This window comes from Arachis ipaensis, chromosome B9 (genome assembly GCF_059453495.1).
Source record: "Arachis ipaensis isolate K30076 ecotype BB chromosome B9, ASM5945349v1, whole genome shotgun sequence".
Lineage (NCBI taxonomy): Eukaryota > Viridiplantae > Streptophyta > Magnoliopsida > Fabales > Fabaceae > Arachis > Arachis ipaensis.
In genome coordinates this window covers 111,052,162-111,060,316 of record NC_142444.1, presented here as the reverse complement: position 1 = coordinate 111,060,316, position 8,155 = coordinate 111,052,162, and the positions used below count along the sequence as shown (strand labels likewise).

General features: G+C 38.9%; 2 non-coding genes across 2 annotated transcripts; both read right to left on the bottom strand.

The window, feature by feature from the left end:
* Positions 1 to 248: 248 nt before the first annotated feature.
* Positions 249 to 356, bottom strand: LOC148545908 (small nucleolar RNA R71). The gene has a single exon (XR_015902124.1). It is a non-coding gene; the product is annotated as a small nucleolar RNA R71 (small nucleolar RNA).
* Positions 357 to 7,804: 7,448 nt separating this feature from the next.
* LOC148545907 (small nucleolar RNA R71) lies at positions 7,805 to 7,912 on the bottom strand. Its single transcript, XR_015901034.1, has one exon. It is a non-coding gene; the product is annotated as a small nucleolar RNA R71 (small nucleolar RNA).
* Between the last annotated feature and the right edge of the window lie 243 nt (positions 7,913 to 8,155).

The window sequence follows — 8,155 nt, the reverse complement described above, 5'->3', positions numbered from 1 at the left end:
AGAACTGCAAGTTTCATGGACTTCCATTTGAAGATCCTTTTCAGTTCTTAACTGAATTCTTGCAGATATGTGATACTGTTAAGACTAATGGAGTAGATCCTGAAGTCTACAGGCTCATGCTTTTCCCTTTTGCTGTAAGAGATAAAGCTAGAGTATGGTTGGACTCTCAACCTAAGGATAGCCTGAACTCTTGGGATAAGCTGGTCAAGGCTTTCTTAGCCAAGTTCTTTCCTCCTCAAAAGCTGAGTAAGCTTAGAGTGGATGTCCAGACATTCAGACAGAAAGAAGGTGAATCCCTCTATGAAGCTTGGGAGAGATACAAAGGACTGACCAAAAAGTGTCCTTCTGACATGCTTTCAGAATGGAGCATCCTGGATATATTCTATGATGGTCTGTCTGAATTAGCTAAGATGTCATTGGATACTTTTGCAGGTGGATCCATTCACCTAAAGAAAACGCCTGCAGAAGCTCAAGAACTCATTGACATGGTTGCTAATAACCAGCTCATGTACACTTCTGAGAGGAATCCTGTGAGTAATGGGACGCCTCAGAAGAAGGGAGTTCTTAAAATTGATACTCTGAATGCCATATTGGCTCAGAACAAATTATTGACCCAACAGGTCAATATGATTTCTCAGAGTCTGAATGGAATGCAAGCTGCATCCAACAGTACTCAAGAGGCATCTTCTGAAGAAGAAGCTTATGATCCTGAAAACCCTGCAATAGCAGATGTGAATTACATGGGTGAACCTTATGGAAACACCTATAACCCCTCATGGAGAAATCACCCAAATCTCTCATGGAAGGATCAACAAAAGCCTCAACAAGGCTTTAATAATGGTGGAAGAAATAGGTTTAACAATAGTAAACCTTTTCCATCATCCACTCAACAACAGACAGAGAATTCTGAGCAGAATCCATCTAGCTTAGCAAATATAGTCTCTGATCTATCTAAGGCCACTGTGAGTTTCATGAATGAAACAAGATCCTCCATTAGAAATTTGGAAGCACAAGTGGGCCAGCTGAGTAAAAGGATCACTGAAATCCCTCCTAGTACTCTCCCAAGCAATACAGAAGAAAATCCAAAAGGAGAGTGCAAGGCCATTGACATAACCACCATGGCCGAACCTGGAGAGGAAGAGAAGGACATAAATCTCAGTGAGGAAGACCTCCTGGGACGTCCAATGATCAATAACGAGTTTCCCTCTGAGGAACCAAAGGAATCTGAGACTCATCTAGAGAACATAGAGATTCCATTGAACCTCCTTATGCCATTCATGAGCTCTGATGAGTATTCCTCTTCTGAAGAGAATGAGGATGTTACTGAAGAGCAAGTTACCAAGTACCTTGGTGCAATCATGAAGCTGAATGCCAAATTATTTGGTATTGAGACTTGGGAAGATGAACCTCCCTTGTTCACCAATGAACTAAGTGATCTGGATCAACTGACATTGCCTCAGAAGAAACAGGATCCTGGAAAGTTCGTAATAACTTGTACCATAGGCAACATGATCTTTGAAAAGGCTCTGTGTGACCTTGGTTCAGGGATAAACCTCATGCCCCTCTCTGTAATAGAGAAACTGGGAATCTTTGGGATGCAAGCTACTAAAATCTCATTAGAGATGGCAGACAATTCAAGAAAATAGGCTTATGGACAAGTAGAGGACATGTTAGTAAAGGTTGAAGGCCTTTACATCCCTGCTGATTTCATAATCCTTGATACTGGGAAGGATGAGGATGAATCCATCATCCTTGGAAGACCTTTCCTAGCCACAGCAAGAGCTGTGATTGATGTTAACAGAGGTAAATTAGTCCTTCAATTGAATGAGGACTCCCTTGTATTTACAACTCAAGGTTACCCTTCTGTAAAAACATGGAAAAGAGGCACAGTAAGCTTCTCTCAAAACAGAGTCAACCAAAGCCCCCACAGTCAAACTCTAAGTTTGGTGTTGGGAGGCCACAACCAAACTCTAAGTTTGGTGTTGGGAAGTCTCAACAATGCTCTGAACATCTATGAGGCCCCATGAGAGCCCACTGTCAAGCTATTGACATTAAAGAAGCACTTGTTGGGAGGCAACCCAATTTTTTATTTATCTAATTTTATTTTTCTTGTTCTTTCATGTTTTATTAGGTTCATGATCATGTGGAGTCACAAAATAAATATAAAAATTGAAAACGGAATCAAAAATAGCAGAAGAAAAATCACACCCTGGAGGAAGACCTCACTGGCGTTTAAACGCCAGTAAGAAGCATCTGGATGGCGTTCAACGCCAGAACAGAGCATGGTTCTGGTGCTGAATGCCCAAAATGGGCAGCATCTGGGCGTTTGAATGCCAGAATTGCACCCTGGAGAAGAGCTGGCGTTGAACGCCCAGAACAAGCATGGTTTTGGCGTTCAACGCCAGAAATGGGCAACAAATGGGCGTTCAACGCCCAGAACAAGCACCAATCTGGCGCTGAACACCCAGAGTTGTGTGCAAGGGCATTTTGCATGCCTAATTTGGTGCAAGGTTGTAAATCCTTGAACACCTCAGGATCTGTGGATCCCACAGGATCCCCACCTACCTCCACTCACTTCTTCTCACCCCTCTTTCACACAATCCCATAAACACTCTTCTCGAAAACTCTTCACCAATCACCTCAATCTCTCTTCCCTATAACCACTTTACCACTCACATCCATCCACTCTTCCCCATAAACCTACCTCATAAACCCCACCTACCTTCAAAATTCAAAATCAATTTCCCACCCAAAACCCACCCTTATGGTCGAACCTTACCCCCCCTTCCCTATATAAAGCCCTCCATTCTTCTTCATTTTCACAGAACACAACCCTCTCTTCCCCTTCTTAGTCGAATACACCCCTCCCCCCTCTCCTCCATATCTTCTTCTTCTTCTTCTTCTTCATCTATTCTTTCTTTTCTTGCTCGAGGGCGAGCAATATTCTAAGTTTGGTGTGGTAAAAGCATAAGCTTTTTGTTTTTCCATTACCATTGATGGCACCCAAGACCGGAGAATCCTCTAGAAAAGGGAAAGGGAAGACAAAAGCTTCCACCTCCGAGTCATGGGAGATGGAAAGATTCATCTCCAAAGCTCATCAAGACCACTTCTATGATGTTGTGGTCAAGAAGAAAGTGATCTCCGAGGTCCCTTTCAAGCTCAAAAAGAATGAGTATCCAGAGATCCGACATGAAATCCAAAGAAGAGGTTGGGAAGTTCTAACAAACCCCATCCAACAAGTCGGCATCCTAATGGTTCAAGAGTTCTATGCCAATGCATGGATCACTAGAAACCATGATCAAAGTAAGAACCCAAACCCAAAGAATTATATTACAATGGTTCGGGGGAAATACTTAGATTTTAGTCCGGAAAATGTGAGGTTGGCGTTTAACTTGCCTATGATGCAAGGAGATGCACGCCCCTACACTAGAAGGGTCAACTTTAATCAAAGGTTGCAACAAGTCCTCATGGACATATGTGTGGAAGGAGCTCAATGGAAGATTGACTCCAAAGGCAAGTGATGAGCGGATAATTTATACGCTTTTTGGCATTGTTTTTAGTATGTTTTTAGTAGGATCTAGTTACTTTTAGGGATGTTTTCATTAGTTTTTATGTTAAATTCACATTTCTGGACTTTACTATGAGTTTGTGTGTTTTTCTGTGATTTCAGGTATTTTCTGGCTGAAATTGAGGGACTTGAGCAGAAATCAGATTCAGAGGTTGAAAAAGGACTACTGATGCTATTGGATTCTGACCTCCCTGCACTCAAAGTGGCTTTTCTGGAGCTACAGAACTCGAAATGGCGCGCTTCGAATTGCGTTGGAAAGTAGACATCCAGGGCTTTCCAGCAATATATAATAGTTCATACTTTGGCCCAGAATTGACGACGTAAACTGGCGTTCAACGCCAGCCTTCTGCCCAAATCTGGCGTCCAGCGCCAGAAAAGGATCCAAAACCAGAGTTGAACGCCCAAACTGGCACAGAAACTGGCGTTCAACTCCACAAATGGCCTCTGCACGTGGAACACTTAAGCTCAGCCCAAACACACACCAAGTGGGCCCTGGAAGTGGATTTATGCATCAATTACTTACTCATGTAAACCCTAGTGACTAGTTTACTATAAATAGGACCTCTTACTATTGTATTAGAAGTCTTTTCGACCATCTTTAGATCCTGGATTGTATTTTGATCCTGTGATCACATTCAAGGGGGCTGGCCACACAGCCATGCCAGGACCTTCACTTATGTATTTTCATACGGTAGAGTTTCTACACTACATAGATTAAGGTGTGGAGCTCTGCTGTTCCTCAAAGATTAATGCAAAGTACTACTGTTTTCTATCCAAATCTTCTTATTTCTCTTCTAAGATATCCATTCGCACCCAAGAACGTGATGAAGGTGATGATTATGTGTGACGCTCATCATCCTTCTCCCTTATGAACGCGTGCCTGACAAACACTTCTGTTCTACATGAATTAAGCTAGAATGAATATCTCTTAGATCTCCTAACCAGAATCTTCGTGGCGTAAGCTAGAATGATGGCGGCATTCAAGAGAATCTGGAAAGTCTAAACCTTGTCTGTGGTATTCCGAGTAGGATTCAGTGATTGAATGACTGTGACGAGCTCCTAACTCGCGATTGCAGGGCGTTAGTGACAGACGCAAAAGGATAGTAAATCCTATTCCGGCATGATCGAGAACCGACAGATGAATAGCCGTGCCGTGACAGGGTGCGTGAGCATATTATTCACTGAGAGGATAAGATGAAGCCATTGACAAGGGTGATGCCTCCAGACGATTAGCCGTGCCGTGACAGGGCATTGGATCATTTTCCCGTGAGATGACCAAAAGTAGCCATTGACAGTGGTGATGTATCACATAAAGCCAGCCATGGAAAGGAGTGAGACTGATTGGATGAAGATAGCAGGAAAGCAGAGGTTCAGAGGAACGAAAAGCATCTCTATTCGCTTATCTGAAATTCCTACCAATGATTTACATAAGTATCTCTATCCCTTTTATTGTTTATTTTAATCTAATCAAGTATCATGTTTAAATCCACCTGACTGAGATTTACAAGATGACCATAGCTTGCTTCATACCAACAATCTCCGTGGGATTCGACCCTTACTCACGTAAGGTATTACTTGGACGACCCAATGCACTTGCTGGTCAGTTGTACCGAAGTTGTGTCCACACATAGAGCCACAATGAGGATTCAATACAATTATATATTGTTACTCTCACACAAGTACAAAGAACATGGAACACAATTTCGTGCACCAAGTTTTTGGCGCCGTTGCCGGGGATTGTTTGAGTTTTCGGCAAGCTTTTGGTCCGGTAACATCAGTGCCAAGTCTGATCCGGCAACAACGCCAAGTTTTTGGCGCCGTTGCCGGGGATTGTTTGAGTTTGGACAACTAACGGTTTATCTTGTTGCTCAGATTAGGTAATTTTCTTTTTATTTTATTTTCAAAAATTTTTCAAAAATATTTCTAAAATCTTCTCATCTGTTTTCGAAAAAAAATAAAAATGTTTTCAAAAATAAATTATTCTATGGCTTCAAAATTTTTAAGAATGAATTCTAGTGTTTCATGATGCATGCTGAAGCCTGGCTGGCTGTAAAGCCATGTCTATTCGTTTGGTAATGGGTATGTCAGGCATGTCATATCTGAATTACATGCTGAAGCTTGGCTGGCCATTGGCCATGTCTAGTGTTTTGGACCGGAGCTTTCATTGAAAGCTTGGCTGGCTAGTGAGCCATGTCTAATTCCTGGACTGAAGCTTTAGACTAAGAATGCTAGATTCCTGGAATTCATATTAAAAATTTTGGAATCCTTATTTTTCTTTTTCATATAATTTTCAAAAAAAATAAAATAAAAATCCAAAAAAATTATAAAATCATAAAAATAAAAAATATTTTGTGTTTCTTGTTTGAGTCTTGAGTCATGTTATAAGTTTGGTGTCACTTGCATATGCATCTTGCATTTTTCGAAAATTCATGCATTCATAGTGTTCTTCATGATCTTCAAGTTGTTCTTGGTAAGTCTTCTTGTTTGATCTTGATGATTTTTTTTGTTTTGTGTCTTTTCATGTTTATCATATGCATTTTTGAATTCTTAGTGTCTAAGCATTAAAGAATTCTAAGTTTGGTGTCTTGCATGTTTTCTTTGCATTAAAAATTTTTCAAAATTGTGTCTTGATGTTCATCTTGACATTCAAAGTGTTCTTGGTGTTCATCTTGACATTCATAGCATTCTTGCATGCATCACATGTTTTGATCTAAAAATTTCATGCATTGCATAATTTTCATGTTTTTCATAAAAATTTCAAAAAATCAAAAAAATATCTTTCCTTTTTTCTCTCATCAAATTCGAAAATTGAGTTGACTTTTTCAAAAATTTTTAAAAATCAAATTATTTCTCATGAGTCAAATCAAATTTTCAATTTGAAAATCTTATCTTTTTCAAAATCTTTTTCAAAAATCAAATCTTTTTCAAATTTCTTAGTTATTTTCGAAAATTCCAAAAATATTTTTCAAAAATCTTTTTCTTATTTTATATCATAATTTTCGAAAATAACAATAGCAATTAATGTTTTGATTCAAAAATTTCAAGTTTGTTACTTACTTGTTAAGAAAGATTCAAACTTTAAGTTCTAGAATCATATCTTGTGATTTCTTATGAATCAAGTCATTAATTGAGATTTTAAAAATCAAATCTTTTTCAAAACTAATTTCTATCATATCTTTTCAAAATATCTTCTTATCTTATCTTTTTCAAAAATATCTTTTCAAAATATCTTTCCTAACCTCCTAACTACTTATCTTTTCAAAATTGGTTTTCAAAATTTGTTTCAACTAACTAACTAACTTTTTGTTTGTTTCTTAACTTTTTCAAAACCACCTAACTAATTCTAATTTTCGAAAATACCTCCCCCTTTTTCAAAAATTTCTTTTTAATTAACTAATTATTTTTATTTTTTTTTATTTCAAAAAATTTTCGAAAAAAAAATACTAAATATTTTTCAAAAACTATTTTCAAAAATCACTAACTCCTTTTCAAAAATAATTTTCGAAAAATCCCTCCTTCTCTCTCATCCTATTCTATTTATTCATTCATTAACTAACATCTCTTCCTCACATCATCACCAAATTCGAACCCCCTCCTCTATCTGTGTTCGAATTTCTTCTTCTTCTTTTCTACTAACAATAAGGAACCTCTTTACTGTGACATAGAGGATTTCTCTTCTTTTCTTTTTCTCTCCTCTTTCTTATGAGCAGGGACAGAGAAAAAGGCATTCTTGTTGAAGCTGATCCAGAACCTGAAAGGACTCTGAAGAGAAAATTAAGAGAAGCTAAATTACAACAATCCAGAGACAACTTGATTGAAAATTTCGAACAAATAAAGGAGATGGCAGCCGAACCCAACAACAATGCAAGGAGAATGCTTGGTGACTTTACTGCACCTAATTCCAATTTACATGGAAGAAGCATCTCCATTCCTGCCATTGGAGCAAACAACTTTGAGCTGAAACCTCAGTTAGTTTCTCTGATGCAGCAGAACTGCAAGTTTCATGGACTTCCATCTAAAGATCCTTTTCAGTTCTTAACTGAATTCTTGCAGATATGTGATACTGTTAAGACTAATGGAGTAGATCCTGAAGTCTACAGGCTTATGCTTTTCCCTTTTGCTGTAAGAGACAGAGCTAGATTATGGTTGGATTCTCAACCCAAAGACAGCCTGAACTCTTGGGATAAGCTGGTCACGGCTTTCTTAGCCAAGTACTTTCCTCCTCAAAAGCTGAGCAAGCTTAGAGCTGATGTTCAAACCTTCAGGCAGAAAGAAGGTGAATCCCTCTATGAAGCTTGGGAAAGATACAAACAGTTGACCAAAAAGTGTCCTTCTAACATGCTTTCAGAATGGACCATCCTGGATATATTCTATGATGGTCTGTCTGAGTTATCTAAGATGTCACTGGACACTTCTGCAGGTGGATCCATTCACCTAAAGAAAATGCCTGCAGAAGCTCAAGAACTCATTGACATGGTTGCTAATAACCAGTTCATGTACACTTCTGAAAGGAATCCTGTGAGTAATGGGACGCCTATGAAGAAGGGAGTTCTTGAGGTTGATACTCTGAATGCCATATTGGCTCAG